The sequence below is a fragment of the Camellia sinensis genome, chromosome 9 (genome assembly GCF_055761805.1).
Source record: "Camellia sinensis isolate YWXY chromosome 9, ASM5576180v1, whole genome shotgun sequence".
In the NCBI taxonomy this organism is placed as follows: domain Eukaryota; kingdom Viridiplantae; phylum Streptophyta; class Magnoliopsida; order Ericales; family Theaceae; genus Camellia; species Camellia sinensis.
The window spans coordinates 24102107-24113573 of record NC_138969.1 but is presented as its reverse complement, the minus strand read 5'-3'; the positions used below and the strand labels follow the sequence as shown (position 1 = coordinate 24113573).

Sequence of the window (11467 nt, the reverse complement as noted above, 5' to 3'; positions counted from 1 at the left end):
ACCTGGTAGATTCGTTTGAAGAATGAGGTATTAAGGACTTGAAATCTCTTTCTGCTGAGCACTTGAAACCCCAATATTATACTAAACCACCACTATAGAATTCACCCGAACTATATCTTTCTTTCTTTTTTTCATGGGATTTTCCTCCACTTGAATTTCATGTCCTCAACAACTACTATGTATGTTGCTGATTCATAAACGATCCTGAACTACAAAAAGACTAGGTGTATTCAATTTTATGGAAGCTTTGAGCAGTGTTAAATGTTACTTTGTCACCTCTACGATATCTGCAAAGCTGAATACAACCCAAAAAATGATTTGTTGGATCAAGAGTTCATGCTGAAAGGGAAATGGTACGAGTGGAAAGATGTGGAGGTAAGATCTAACTTCTGTATGAAGTTTCAGCTCTTGTTGTAACTTTTAAGCTATGAACATCTCTTTTTTTGGTTTTTGCCACTATATAGATTGAATATTGTTGGCTTTTGTCCTCCAATATTTTTCTCTTGCCACTCTGTAGTTGGTGCTTCAAATGTGGAGGCATGCAAATTGCACTATACACCAAGTCATAGCATAAAATTTGAACTCCAGCTAATTCGAGAAGTATTGAGGTTGCATGTGTTTTTATTGTGGAAAGGGTTTAAATCATAGTGAAACAAGTCATGATAGAACTGGTTCCTCTCTAGTTGAATATGTAATATGTGATCAAGGTTGTTCATAATTATTTCTTAGGAAAAACAAACAAAAAACAAAATTAAGTTTTAGAGGACAATCATATCACTATTCCTTTTTTCTTTTTTGTTTGCAGACTATAGTGGTAGTCATCCTTAATTGTGTTATGATTTATTTCATGTTCAGAATCTTGGAGTTCCTAACTAACTTTTGGCCTTATTTGCGTTCTGCAGGTTGTAAACAGTCGAGGAGATGTTCTTCAATGTAGTCTTTACATGCCTATTTTTCTTCCAGAAGGAAAGGCTATGCCTTGTGTAATTTACTGCCATGGCAACAGGTTAGCAAATAAATTTGGCTGAATAGAAATTGTGGTGTCATGTTTTAAGAGCTTGCTAATTACATTGCACTTTACCGATATTGTAAAATTTCAAAACATTGTACTGTGAGAATCAAATTGTGGTAGTTCCAAAAAGAACTAAAGGTCCTCACTTGGTAGAAAACTTCTTGTTCTCACAAGAAGAAATGCATCTAACCATATGGGCACTCACTAAGGAACCAAGGTCTGAAATGGCATTATTTATTATGCCAGAAAAACTATATCGTGTTTGAACTTGTCTTGTTAAGAAACTCAGTTTGAAAAGGCAGGCTTTTGACCTTGGTTCGAACTAAGAAACAGGCAAGTGATTGCAAATGCCCATCATCTATTTTATTTTATTTTTTTCTCAATGATGACATGATCAAGGCTATTTTTTCCTTAATATTTAGATCTTATGAACATTAGCCTGGTATATAATTGAATTAGCTTTTACAAAAAAAAAAAAATTCCTCTAATTTTTTTTTTAACTAACTTCTTTTGTCTTGATTTTACACCAGTGGGTGCAGGGCTGATGGGAGTGAAGCTGCTATAATACTTTTGCCTTCAAATATTACTGTATTCACCCTTGATTTTTCAGGGTCTGGACTTTTTGGAGGAGAGCACGTCACTTTAGGGTGAAATGAAGTAAATGGCTGAGAAATTTAATTATATTTTATTAATATAAAGTTTGTGAGGAGGGAGTTTATGATGTCCACACTTTGATCTTTAGCTTTACTTTTTATTATTTATTTTTATATTCTATGGCCAATTGGGGTTGCTCTAGTCATTGATGTATATTTTAACATGATGTATGTTTACCCCTATTATTAAGTAAAATCCACCACACAAAATGATGCATTTGATTTTATATGTTATACATGGAAAATAATATGTATCATTAATTTATTTCATAAAACTTGATTGTATTTGATACATTGTGTCATTTATAAAATAATAGGGGTACGAGGATCTCTAGAGGAAGTTAGAGCCAATAGGGGAAGGGGAAGCTAAAGTGGAATATGGGTTTCTAAGCATTTACACATCTAAAAGTGATCACTACAAGAATTTACACATTTTGCGACCACTTTTGCCGACCAAAAAAATTTTGGTCGCAAAAAAATGACATTTGGCGACCAAATATTAATTAGTCGCGAATGATCGTTATTTTTGGCGACCAAATATTATTGGTCGCAGAAGGTTATATTTTGGCAACCAAAAAATATGTTGGTCGCAGAAAGTGGTATACTTTTGTCGACCAATTACAAATTTGGTCGCGGAAGGTCACATATTTTTTGGCGACCAAAAATTTGGTCACGAAAAACTTATTTTCAGCAACCAAAAAAAATTAGTCGCCAAATTAGTACTTTTAGCGACTAATATTTTAGTCGCCGTTGATTAAGATTTGGCGACCAAAAAAATTTGTCGGCGAAAGAACCTATTTTTGCGACTAATTTAATCTTTTGGTCGCCAAAAGTTTGGGGGGAAATTTGAAAGATGGCGAGGAGAAATGAAATTTGAACCACCGTGGCACTCATTAGTTGTATCCATGTACTACTGTTGCAACTTGTGTGGAACAATGAAAGGAACAAGACTTTCGAAGTAGCAGATGACTCCCAAACCTCATTTTCTCTCTTACGTCGAAAACCCTTCTCTCCCGCATCAAACCTCGTCACAACCCCAAACCCAGTTCTTCCCCTTCCTTCTCTTTCAAACCCCACATCAAGCAACTCGTCAACGAACTCTGTGACATCCTCAAAACCCACCACCACAATCAATGGCAAGACACCCTCGAAACCCGCCTCTCCGAAGAAGAAATCGTCCCATCTGACATTGCCCATTTGGTGCTCGACAGAAAAAAAATTAAAGCCTGATGGTTTTTGTGGACATTGCCTGTCGCACATCGCCATCGACATCGCCCTCTGTCTAATGGACTCCTCATTTCTGGGCCGTGGAAGCAGGGTTGGAGGGTGAGATACGAAGGGAACGAGTGGGATTCGGAGACCTTGAAGGTTTTTGTGGTCCCTCATTCGCATAATGACCCGGGTTGGAAGCTCACTGTTGAGGAGTATTATGATCGACAGTCGAGGCATATTCTTGATACCATCGTCGAGGCTCTTTCGAAGGTGATCTGGGTTTAATTTTGGGGTTTGAAATGTTGTTCCTTGATCTGAATTCAGTTGGGTTCTGTTTGTAAACTGAGTTTAATTAGTTAGTACTAGTTGCTTGATCTAAATTTTGTTGGGTTTTACTGATTTCAAAGGTGATCTGGGTTTAATTTTGGGTTTGAAATGTTCTTTATTGATCTGAATTCAGTTGGGTTCTGTTTGTGAACTGAGAGTTTAATTAGTTAGCAGTAGTTGCTTGATCTTAATTTTGTTGGGTTTTACTGATCTTGATTATTGATGAACAATGATTCTGCTTTCGATCTAGCTTAACTATAGTGCCGGTAAACTTACTGAGAAAAAAATTATACTTCATGCAAAAGAATCTAATGGTCTTCATTACGGAATAAGATACTTCCACACAAATTCACATTTTTGGTTGAATTTTGACAAGTTATATATTTCATCAATTATTGGACCAAGTGAATTGGATGTAAGTGATGAAAAAAAAGTCTGTAATATATAGTAGAGTAATTTCACAAATGATTTTTTAGATACTCAGGCATTTAGTTTATTGGATGAGAAAATATATGCAAACTTGTTGGCTTTGAAAACTACTAATGGAACTAAAAAGTGAGAGGCTCATTAGCAGGTTTCCGTTACCAAATGCTCTCTCTCTCAAGAATGTTCAATCTAGTAGTTTAACAAATGATTTTTTGGGTACTCAAGCATTTAGTTTATTGGATGAGAAAATATGCATACTTGTTGGCTTTGAAAACTACTAATGAACCTAAGAAGTGAAACGCTCACTAACAGGTTTTCTCTCTCTCTCTCTCTCTCTCAATTATGGTGTGTGTCAATTGCCTTGAACTTAATTGGGGTTGGATTGCTAGTTTATTGATATTATCTTTGCCTAGTCTATGGCAAAAAGTTATTAATGTTGAATGCTATACTAATTAACATTCTTTGAACTTGGATTTGCAGGATCCTCGCTGCAAATTTATATGGGAGGAGATGTCTTATTTGGAGAGATGGTGGAAGGATGGAAGAACCATGATGCTGCTTCTTCCTGGTTGTTGCTGCCTTTGTTCTTCTTCCGCTCTCTTGTGGCCCTCTTTTCCTCTATGTTCTGTTTTCTTTTAAAATCCTAGAATTTCCCCTTTCATACCCTTAATGTTTTTTATGCTTAATACCAGGAACTTTTGTGAGTATGCATAATGTGTGGTTTCCAAATTACTATTGTGCATGTGATATGACCCCTTGGGCTTGACTAGTAGGAAGATTGGGAAGCATGTGGGAAATGTATATAGATATTATTAGATCATCCTACTTCCTACTTCATTACAATCTGTTGGTCCTTGTAGGATAAAGTATTGCAATGCAGAATTAAGAAAGAGACTAGATTATTCTACGATTAAATTAGAAAAAAAAAAAAAGAAGTTAAACAAACTAGAAACATAAATTGTATTATTCAAAATTATGAATCCTTGTTGCAAAGATAGTTATTGGGATGCCTAAAATAGCAAAATATCTTGAGTTTGGTGCCAAGAAGTAAATTCTGTGGTTAGGATGGAAATGTAATGCAGCCTTAGGTTTATTAAATGTGTGCAGAGAAACATATGTGAAATTGTAAGGACTTATGTAACTGTGCCTAGAGGGAGGCCCAAATTCCAGCGTACTATCATTTTGTTCTCTAATAAAATTCTTGTCTCTAAGGGTAAAAGAGAGGGGAAATGAAGAGAGTGGAAGCAAACAGAGAGTATAGAACTGTTTATTATTATGTTGCTCCATGCAGCTAAAAACTTATAAAATTAATAGGGCAGGAAAATGGAGTGTTTGTTAGGATGGGAAAGTTCCCTGCTTTGGTTCACTTTTTGAGGTTAATGCTCAATGCAAGAGTTGGATTTGTCAATGTTCGATACTGTCTTTAACTGCTAAAAAAGGTTTGTTTGGTTAAGATTTTTTATTTATCATGGTGCAGCTGGACATGAAAGATTCAGAACACTAACTAGTTCATATTATAGAGGAGGTAAAGGAATAATAACGGGTAAGTTCTCTAGTTCTTCATTGTTTCTCTAACTTTAGTCCCTTTCTGTATCGATTTAATTTTGACATATGTGCCTTCAGTGTTACTTTCTGTATGATAAAATCCTCAAGTTATGCACACGGAGCTTGATATTTTGTGACTGGTTGTAGTGTCCCTCTCCTCCCCCATTTTTTCCTTTTGCAGTGTTCCCCATCATGTATATTGGTTATTCAGTCACAACCTTCTGAGTTATTAAAGTTGAGATGGAATCATTTGGCAAGAACTTCCACACATGGGTAATTTTTTAAAACTATGACCCAAATGAACTAAATAGTCTATTCATTGTGCAGTGGATATAGTTAAGTGTGAGAGTTTGGACACCAAATTGTTGTCTTTGTATTTATTTTAGTTTGTCAAAATGTGCAGCTGCTTATGTGTGCCACTTCAGGTCTGATTTACATGTGGTATGTAAGCTATCCGTAATTGATTCATACGCAATCTGAACACTTTTCTGGCTGCTAACTTGTCTAAGATTCCTGTTGGCCTGGCAATGTTCTATGTTGTATTGCTGCTTAACTATATTTATCTGTTTATTAATTTCTTATGAGAGTTATGGCCCAGGACAGACAACTGCCGAAAGAAATAGTTGGGAGCAGATTTTGTTGAGTTGAGTTTTATGTATTTATTTCGAAGTTTAGATACTTGCACATCTCAGAGTTTTAATATTTGAGTTAACCTTATCAGAGTTTTAACATCTCAGATGCTTTTGATGCAGTTTATTTTTATAAGATTTATTAATTTATTTAAATCATAATCTCTACATGTTTTCAATGTGAAGTTATATTTCTGTTTTGCCATTGGTTTTTCGGATTATACTAATAATTTGGAGTTTGGTTAGCAACTTTATCAATATCTCTTTCATTGTGTAGTTATTTCACCAATACCCTTATTATGCCCGTTATCAATGGGCCTATGGAGGGTCTAATGCTAATATATTTGTGCCATTTCTTTACCGCTATACTTGGTATGGCCCTTTACCATATTTAAGGCCCTTTTACATACTGTAGGCATTCATTATAGATATTGATATATTAACCAATTAATAAATCCTAAGGCCTCGTATGGTAATGTTTTCATTTTTTTGGAAACTGGAAAAAGAAACTTGTTTGGTATATTGATTTTGTTTTTAAAAACAATGGAATTGATTCCAAAATTTTTGGAAATGAAAAAAAGTCACTTGTCTTTAAAGTGTTCACTCTCCTCACTACCCCACCACCTCACCACCGGCCATCGTGGCTATCACCGGTTATCTGGCGGCAACCTTTTGGCGAGCTCTGGCAACCTGCTGGCAACTCATATTCATTGATTTTTATTTTTTATTTTTTTTAGGCGGTATTATACTGTAATAATATTATTCCATTCTTTTTCAGGTGCTGATTGGTGGGCTCAACCTTTTGGAAAGTCTCTGCCATTTCTGAGCTGGGTTCCGTTGATAAATGGTATGACCTATGTATATGTAGAAACAGATTTGTATGACACAAATAACTTGTAGCAAATTCTTTTGTGCCTATGTTGTTGATCCTGTGTTTATTGCTCTTACCTAGCCAACTAAAATTTACCTTAGCAGTTCTGTGTGATATATTTTTAGGTGGGCATTATATAGAAGGAAGTATCATCTTTGACTTTGTATGTGTGTACTCTACTCTTAAAATATGTTTTGTCCCAAAGTTACTTGGAATGTGAATCATTCCAGGACAAGAAACGGAAACCGGGACATAGTTTGTTACATGCTCTAAAATGTGATACGTTAAAGATGGGCTCCTCCTATAAATCACGATATTAAAATTTGTTGAGGCACTTACAGACATGGGAGTAATTTTTTGTTAACAAGTGGATATCTAATGGAACATATTATATTATTTTGCAAACTAATCATGTAAAAACAAGCTTCTAGCTAGGAGCATTATGGCCTCTTGCATTTTGTCTTTCCAAAACTCCCCTCTCTAGATTTTCTTTCAGCGTATTTGATTTCATTTTGCTCAAGGAAATAACTAGGAAAATATTTTTGGATCGATTAATTTACTTATTTGGAATGAAAGTGGTACCATGTTTCGGAATGTGTGTTCCAAAATGTATGGGGTATTAACATTTTCTGGTAATACTGGTCTGTCCTACTTGCTTCTGAAACATACTAAAAATGTTATAATGCGACAGTGTTGCTTTAATTTAATTTAATTTTTTTCATGTTGTCATTTATCCACCTATTTTTTGACTGCAGAAATCCCAACAAACAAGGTTACGCTGTTTGCAATAATAGTTTTTGCTATTATACCAACGAGCTTATTCAAGTGAGTAGTTCTTCATATTCTTAATGCCAAAAAAATTACTTACTTTATTTGTTTGTATCTGTAGCGATTTACTTTGATGCCTTGAGAAAAAAAAAAAAAAAAAACTTTTGACTTTGAATTATTAGGTTTATTATGGATTAAGCAATTTTCCTGATGCTGTAAATCTGAATTATGTGTTGTTTCAATTTGTTATGCTAGATGGATGTGACTTGTGAATGAAAACTTAGAATAGTTGTATTGTGTCGAATGTTAATGATTCAGTTAATTTGAATGATACTTTAAAATTATAGGTTTATTATGGATTGAATGAATTATTAGGAATTACAGGTGTATTGTTTTCCTGCTTTGGCGACCAATTTATTAGTCGCGACAAATAAATTATATTTTTTCGCAAAAAATGACAATTGCCGACCAAGAGTTTTGGTCGCAAAAAATACATCTATTGCCGACCAAAACAGCTCTTGGTCATGGAAACTCACTTTTGCCGACCAAAAGTTTTGGTCGCGAAAAGTAACAAATGGCGACCAAAACCTTTTTTGGTTGTGGAATGTCACAATTGACGACCAAACTTTTTGGTTGCGGAATGTCACGATTGGTGACGAAAATTTTTTTGTCGCGGAATGTCACGATTGGCGACCAAAATTTTTGGTCGCGGAATGTCACAATTGGAGACCAAACTTTTTGGTCGGGAAAATATCACTTTTCGCGACCAAAGTGTTTTGGCGACAAAATAAATTAGTCGCGGTAATTAAATATTTAGCGACCAAAAATTTAGTCGCGAAATCCAACTTTTGCCGACCAACCACAATTTTGGTCGCGAATTACTTTTGCCGACCCTCAATTGGCGACCAAAGTAGCGACCAAAAAAATTGGTCGCGGATAACTTTTGCCGACCAAAAATTAACTTTTAGCGACCAATTTTTTTGTTGCCAAAAGTGTTAATTCTTGTAGTGGATGCTACTAGGTATAACAAGTCAAGTGCCTCAAAGCAAGTCATGAAAGAAGTGAAAAGACTAGTAAAATTTCACAAGACAAGAGGTGAACAAGTGAGCCTCACAATCACTGGACATAGCTTAGGAGGTGCATTGGCTCTACTCAATGCCTATGAGGCTGCAACCTCTATCCCTAACCTTCCCATTAATGTCATATCATTTGGAGCACCTAGAGTTGGCAACATCGCCTTCAGAGACGAAATATATCAAATGGGTGTTAAAACACTGCGAGTGGTTGTAAAGCAAAACCTAGTCCCTCGCACGCCGGGGATTGTTTTCAATGAAAGTTTACAAATGTTTGATGATTTCACTGGTACACTAGACTGGGTATACACACATGTTGGAGCAGAATTGAAGTTAGATGTGCGTTCTTCACCTTATCTTAAGCGTGGCAGGTTCAATGTGCTAGGGTTTCATATGCTAGAAACATACCTTCATCTTGTTGATGGATTCATGAGTACAAGCTCGACGTTTCGCTCAAATGCTAGAAGAGATGTTGCCTTCGTAAACAAGGCATGTGACATGATAGTGGATGAGCTTAGGATCCATGTTGGTACCAAATGGAAAACAAGGGATTAGTATGCAATGATCATGGAAGGTGGGTTAAACCTAGAAGGGATCCAGAAGATATACCTTCACCCACTAGAGAAGAAGTGCATGACCAAGCAATTGATGAGATGGAGGAAAGTTACAAAGCACTTGGACCCTTGTTAGGTGTGGAAAATTATAATGAATCTAAGATTTTCTTTTGTATGAGAATCTTATTCAATTTGAAAAAGAAGTTTAATTAATATTTTTATATTTTTAGTATAAAATATATCTGTAGGCCTTTCTTGTGATTTGGTCATCAAAATTTTTAATTGGATAAAATACTCCACTCCAATGGTCTTTTTCTTTTTGGATTGGCAAAAGTAAAATATTATTTTATTAATTCAATAAAACAATAGAATGGGACAGTTGGCCAGAAGTCAAAAGTCAAAAGAATCACTCCAATGGTCCTTCAAGTATGTAGTTTTTGTCACTTTGATCCTTTTAAATTTTAACATTTTCAATTTCGTCCTTAAACTTTCTATTTTGTTCTCTTTGGTTTCTGACTATTTATAATCTTGACTCTTTCAGTTTTTATTTTTGTATTCTTGCCTCTTAGGTTTTGTTATATTATAAAAACACCTTTCTAATTCTTCTAGACTATAATTATTTAGATCAATTTTTTGATTTTTATAGTAGTATTAATTCAAAAGGTTCCAGTTCCCCTTGTAAAGATAAAGATAATTAATAAAAGGTTTTAGGGTTTTTCATCAATAAAGCTCATTCTTTTTCTGATCAAAATCTAAAATAAAAAAAAAAGACAAAGATAATTATATATAGTATTTTCTTGTTTATTTTCTATAAGGCTCATTTTGATTAGGATAAAAATGGTAGAGAGTGAAGGAATGGAATCCCTCCCCCCCCCCCAAGTTTGTTTAGTATGAAAGTGGTAAGTTATAAGACAGTTAATTTTCTTGTACAACTTATAACAACATGGTAACTAAGTTTTTATTTTCTTGTAAAAAAACATAGAAAAATGCAAGAAAGTTTAAATTTGTTATAAAAGTAGTTACTTATAATTAAAATTCTTATTTTCTTGCAATATTTTCATCCTAATTAAATTCATATAAGAAAATATATTTCTTTTTCTTTTTCTTTTCTTTTACTTCACTTTCTACCATTTTCACTTTTCATCATTTATTTCTTTCTAATCAAACAAAGCCTAATAGTTAATTGCTTACCTTTATCTAATAATAGATGTTGTACTTCATAAATAATTTCTAGTTGATTTTTTAAGGTTTTCGTTGAGTTTTTTTAATGACCTGATTATATTATCTTGTTCGATTATTATTTGTAAAGCAGTACTACTGTTATTTAAATTATTTGATTCAATTTCTTCAATATATCTAATTCTTATATATTAATATCGGCAAGATTGAGAAACCAAATTTCGATATCAATTCTAAACACAATGCTTTAATAATAAAAAGGGATTTCGTAATTATGACTATAAGAAAATAGGGCCTTATAGTAATTAATAGAACCTTTGAGTTTATATTTTATTTTTTATATTATCTTCCAGACTAAATTGATTTGAATTTAATATTTTAGGAACTTAATTTGATAAAATCGAAACGTTAAACACTTAAATGAAAAAGGGTGTTAAACTTTAGAGACTACGTAGTTTATCCTTTTTAATTTTGTCAACTTAAAATTTTGATTTTAGTCAAATTGATTGAATTTGAAAATGTCGTTTAAATTACAAATAAAATATAATTCTAATTACTATAATTTTTTTTATTTTTATCAGTAAAATTTTTTGTTGATGAAAATCAATGATTGTTTTACAAAGATGAATATCAATAAAGAAAGGAGAGTGCAAAAGCATCAAAGCATTGCAAATCCACCCCAACTAAGTTGACACAGAAAAAATAAGTCTAATTATATGCTAGCACTACAGCTAAGTTGGTGATAAACCAACCGAAATAAAATAAAATAAATACAAAGATAGCACCCCAAAGAGCAGAGCAAAAACAGAATCAGCAGCCCTTGATCTGTATCAGCCAGAGCAATAGCATCAGAAACAATCAAAGCCTTCCAAAGAGTGGGTGTTGCTGCTAACCCAGTTTTTTTTTATGAATTTTCTATTTATAAATTATTTATATATTCGGTAAATTCTGTTCTGGTTCTAATGTGCAAGAACCTATAGCAAAATGCACCGAAATGCAACTATATCCAGGAAAAAAAATTAAGGACCAAAACCAATAACCAAGTCTATGGATTCACAAAGTCAAGCTTAATGGTTAATCTAACTTATATTTCAAAACTAAATTAACTATGATTATGATATCAATAAAGCAAGCCCAAAAATTTGATTTAAGATTTAGGACTATATATATAAATAACATTAAAGTTAAATCAACATCCAAGGATGCACTTATTAATTT

The 11467-nt window shown here is 33.6% G+C and overlaps 2 non-coding genes across 4 annotated transcripts; both read left to right on the top strand.

The window, feature by feature from the left end:
* Positions 1-261: 261 nt before the first annotated feature.
* Positions 262-9283, top strand: LOC114314581 (phospholipase A1-Igamma1, chloroplastic). The gene is made up of 6 exons (XR_014341246.1): positions 262-375; positions 806-814; positions 903-1006; positions 1543-1600; positions 2001-2073; positions 8452-9283. It is a non-coding gene; the product is annotated as a phospholipase A1-Igamma1, chloroplastic (transcript).
* Positions 2591-7726, top strand: LOC114291738 (uncharacterized). 3 transcript variants are annotated; one of them, XR_014339450.1, is made up of 7 exons: positions 2591-3147; positions 4111-4232; positions 5108-5155; positions 5357-5448; positions 5579-5616; positions 6583-6651; positions 7431-7726. It is a non-coding gene; the product is annotated as an uncharacterized LOC114291738 (transcript). The 3 variants fall into 3 exon arrangements; XR_014339451.1 differs by lacking the exon at positions 5579-5616 and adding an exon at positions 6082-6176 and having other exon boundaries at positions 5108-5173; XR_014339449.1 differs by having other exon boundaries at positions 5108-5173.
* Positions 9284-11467: the final 2184 nt, after the last annotated feature.